Here is a 5,000-nt window from a genome sequence, read left to right as displayed (position 1 = left end):
TATATATATATATATATATATATATATATATATATATATATATATATATATATATATATATATATATATATATATATATATATATATATATATATATATATATATATATATATACGGTTATGTGGTCTAGTGGTATGACACTCGCTTTCGGATCGGAAGGTCCTGGGTTCGAGCCTCGCGCTCGGCGCATAGATTGAGTCCTTGGAAAAGACTCTTTACTCACATTCTCTCACCGTACTCAGGTGTAAAATGAGTACATGGTCGTTAACAGCGTTGTCTTTGTCCGAAAAATTGTAATATTGCCTAAAAGACGCCATGCGCCGTCCTACATGTTAAATGTTGCTGTTGACCAGGGACCCCTTGTAAAACGCTTTGGGCACATTTAGTGGATATTGCTCTATATAAAGCTCAATTTTTTAATCACACACACACACACACACACACACACACACATATATATATATATATATATATATATATATATATATATATCAAGGAATTTACCCAATGGAAACCGTACAGTGCTCTTATTGGCTAACCAACCAGCGGCCTCGATGAGAAAAATATCCGCCATTGAGACATTGGCTGGGAATCGCGTTACTATAGTAAACAAGCGCTGATCGGCCGTTCATGAAATCTAAGAAAATAACTTCCCGATCGCTCGTTTAACTCAAAGTTATTCAAAACGATGTCTCTAAAATGATATAAATGTGACTTCTTAAGGTTTTCTTCACGGTCAAAACCACACAACATTCTATTAATGATTACGTCCTAGGCAAAAAGGAATATTGACAGGTCGACCGAGAGTTGAACTCGTCAGACGACAAACATCAATGCGAAGTGTACAGAGAGTCAAGCTCTTGTTTGTCTTGTCCTGATCTATATTATAGAGAAAAGGATAAATAGTATAGCCTCGTTGTGAGTGGTTGCGTGTCATAGTCATGTTTTTAAATTGTTTCTGTTGTTTATGTGTGTAGTGATGATGTGGTGGTGGTTGTAGTTGTAGTAGTAGTGGTAATGGTAATGATATGGTGGTGGTGGTGGTTGTTGTAGTAGTGGTCGTGATGATGATGTGGTGGTGGTGTTTGTAGTAGTAGTGGTAATGATGCGGCTATGTGGTCTAGTAGTATGACACTCGCTTTCGGATCGGAAGGTACTGGGTTCGAGCCTCGCGCTCGGCGCATAGTTGAGTCCTTGGAAAGGCTCTTTACTCACATTCTCTCACCGTACTCGGGTGTAAAATGAGTACCTGGCCGTTAACAGAGTTGTCTTTGTCCGAAAAATTGTAATATCGCCTAACAGGCGTCATGTCCCGTCCTACATGTTAAATGTTGACCAGGGACCCCTTGTAAAGCGCTTTGAGCACATTTAGTAGATATTGCACTATATAAAGCTCAATTAAAAAAAGATATATTTCAATGATGATGATATGGTGGTGGTGGTTGCAGTAGTAGTAGTGGTAGTGATGATAATGTGGTGGTGGATGTAGTTGTAGTATTAGTGATAGTGGTGATGATGTGGTGGTGGTTGTAGTAGTAGTGGTAGTGATGATGATGTGGTGGTTGTAGTAGTAGTTGTAATGGTGATGATATGGTGGTGGTGGTGGCTGCAGTAGTAGTGGTAGTGATGACGATGTGGTTGTGGTGGTTGTAGTAGTGGTAATGGTAATGATATGGTGGTGGTGGTGGTGGTTGTAGTAGTAGTGGTCGTGATGACGATGTGGTTGTGGTGGTTGTAGTAGTAGTGGTAGTGATGATGATGTGCTGGTGGTGGTGCAGTAGTGGTAGTGATAATGATATGGTGCTGGTGGTTGTGGTAGCAGAGGTTGTGATATTGTGGTGGTGGTTGTAGTAGTTGAGGTAATGATGATGATGTGGTGGTGGTTGTAGTAGTAGTGGTGGTGGTGGTAGTAGTAGTAGTGGTAATGATGGTGATATAGTGGTGGTGGTTGCGGTAGTAGTGGTAGTGATGACGATGTGGTTGTGGTGATTATAGTAGTAGTGGTAGTGATGATGATGTGCTGGTGGTGGTGTAGTAGTAGTGGTAGTGATAATGATGTGGTGCTGGTGGTTGTAGTAGTAGTGTTAGTGATGATATTGTGGTGGTGGTTGTAGTAGTAGTGACAGTGATGATGTGGTGGTTGAAAAACACATTATAGGTTATTATAATACATGATTACACACATTCTCTTACTTCATTTTTTGACAGCTTCATTGTGCCATAAATATACGCAACCGTTCTGAACAATTCTATTGTGGATTTTGATATTGTTTGTTGTTTTTCTTGTGTCGTTATTTTGACATAGAGACCGAATGAATGATCATGCTTACATTCCCAGCCCAAGATAAAATGGCGCTGAATGCTTTCATTGGTGGACACTTTTTAGGCTTCGCACGTATTCTCATTCGTTTAATTCCATGATATAATATATATATATATATATATATATATATATATATATATATATATATATATATATATATATATATATATTATATCAAGGAATTTACCCAATGGAAACCGTTCGGTGCTCTTATTGGCTAACCAACCCACGGCCTCGATGAGAAAAATATCCGCCATTGAGACGTTGGCTCGGAATCGCGTTACTATAGTAAACAAGCGCTGATCGGCCGTTCATGAAAACAAGTTGCTGCTCGCTCGTTTAACTCAAAATTATTCAAAACGATCTCTCTAAAATGATGTAAATGTGACTTCTTAAGGTTTTCTTCACGGTCAAAACCACACAACATTCTATTAATGATTACGTCCGAGGCAAAAAGGAATATTGACAGGTCGACCGAGAGTTGAACTCGTGAGACGACAAACATCAATGCGAAGTGTAGCGAGAGTCAAGCTATTGTTTGTCTTGTCCTGTTCTATATAGAGAAAGGGATAAATAGTATAGCCTCGTGTGTGAGTGGTTGCGTGTCATAGTCATGTTTTTAAATTGTTTCTGTTGTTTATGTGTGTAGTGATGACTCTCTCACACTCAATTTCAATGCCGAAAGAGGAATTCCCGCACACAAGAAAGGGGAATTGGGGTGGTATTTGGCATACATATTGTATAGTATCTAGTTCTAAATAGATAACTGATTAGTCTATAAACACAATGCCAAATACAATTCCGAAGTTTCCTTATTTCAAATGAAGTAAAGCTCCAAAACCTAATGGTAGTGATTATAGTACTGGTGTTAGTGAGGTGATGTGGTGTTGGTGGGGGTTGTAGTTGTAGTAGTAATAGTGATGATGATGTGGTGGTGGTGATGATTGTAGTTGTAGTAGTAGTGGTAGTGATGATGATGTGGTGGTGGTTGTAGTTGTAGTAGTAGTGGTAATGGTAATGATATGGTGGTGGTGGTGGTTGTAGTAGTAGTGGTCGTGATGATGATGTGGTGGTGGTGTTTGTAGTAGTAGTGGTAATGATGCGGCTATGTGGTCTAGTAGTATGACACTCGCTTTCGGATCGGAAGGTCCTGGGTTCGAGCCTCGCGCTCGGCGCATAGTTGAGTCCTTGGAAAAGGCTCTTTACTCACATTCTCTCACCGTACTCAGGTGTAAAATGAGTACCTGGCCGTTAACAGAGTTGTCTTTGTCCGAAAAATTGTAATATCGCCTAACAGGCGTCATGTCCCGTCCTACATGTTAAATGTTGACCAGGGACCCCTTGTAAAGCGCTTTGAGCACATTTAGTAGATATTGCACTATATAAAGCTCAATTAAAAAAAAAAATATTTCAATGATGATGATATGGTGGTGGTGGTTGCAGTAGTAGTAGTGGTAGTGATAATAATGTGGTAGTGGATGTAGTTGTAGTAGTAGTGATAGTAATGATGATGTGGTGGTGGTTGTAGTAGTAGTTGTAGTGATGATGATGTGGTTGTGGTGGTTGTAGTAGTAGTTGTAATGGTGATGATATGGTGGTAGTGGTGGTTGCAGTAGTAGTGGTAGTGATGACGATGTGGTTGTGGTGGTTGTAGTAGTAGTGGTAATGGTAATGATATATGGTGGTAGTGGTGGTTGTAGTAGTAGTGGTAATGGTAATGATATGGTGGTGGTTGTAGTAGTAGTGGTCGTGATGACGATGTGGTTGTGGTGGTTGTAGTAGTAGTGGTAGTGATGATTATGTGCTGGTGGTGGTGCAGTAGTGGTAGTGATAATGATGTGGTGCTGGTGGTTGTGGTAGTAGTGGTAGTGATGCTATTGTGGTGGTGGTTGTAGTAGTTGAGGTAGTGATGATGTGGTGGTGGTTGTAGTAGTAGTGGTGGTGGTGGTTGTAGTAGTAGTGGTGGTGGTGGTTGTGGTAGTAGTGGTAATGATGATGATATGGTGGTGGTGGTTGCAGTAGTAGTGGTAGTGATGACGATGTGGTTGTGGTGATTGTAGTAGTAGTGGTAGTAATAATAATAATAATAATAATAATAATAATAATAATAGATCTTTATTGTCCATAAACATGGCAATTTGTCATTTAGTTACACTTGTTATAACGCCATATGATAACTATAACATTGAACAGACATTTCACTCCCACTTATTCTCTCTCTCTCTCTCTCTCTCTCTCTCTCTCTCTCTCTCTCTCTCTCTCTCTCCCTCTCTCTCTCTCTCTCTCTCTCTCTCTCTCTCTTCCTCTCTCTCTTTCACGCGTGCGATATACACAACATAAACATATTCATTTCACTTTCAATTCGTTACATTTTCGGTAATTCAACACCAAAATCCTCATCATTATCAATTGGTCACTTAATCTAACATTAAATAAATTAATCAGTCAATCAGTCAACGCATCTATCCTTGGCTTTGCTGTAATATGAAATATTCAACACCTTTATTGCTGATGGAACCAACGTTGATTTATACTTGTCAGTTCCACATTTAATCTGACAAAACCCTCTCCCAGATGGTAAAATACCAAATCCATGGCACATAATATGTTTTCCATTGTTGGCAATTGAGAACGCTTTCCTTTCCATTGCTTTTCCATGAATTCTTTCCACTCCATC

The 5,000-nt window shown here is 39.4% G+C and overlaps 1 protein-coding gene across 2 annotated transcripts in view; it reads left to right on the top strand.

Annotated features, from left to right (window-relative positions):
* The window catches only part of LOC144968337 (S-methylmethionine--homocysteine S-methyltransferase BHMT2-like), a 17,276-nt gene that overhangs the window by 2,724 nt on the left and 9,552 nt on the right, over positions 1-5,000 (top strand). The gene's annotated exons all lie outside the window — the stretch shown is intronic.

Source organism: Berghia stephanieae, chromosome 3 (genome assembly GCF_034508935.2).
Source record: "Berghia stephanieae isolate SIO BIC M18660-M18661 chromosome 3, UCSD_Bste_1.3, whole genome shotgun sequence".
Lineage (NCBI taxonomy): Eukaryota > Metazoa > Mollusca > Gastropoda > Nudibranchia > Aeolidiidae > Berghia > Berghia stephanieae.
This window is presented reverse-complemented; position numbering and strand designations above follow the sequence as displayed.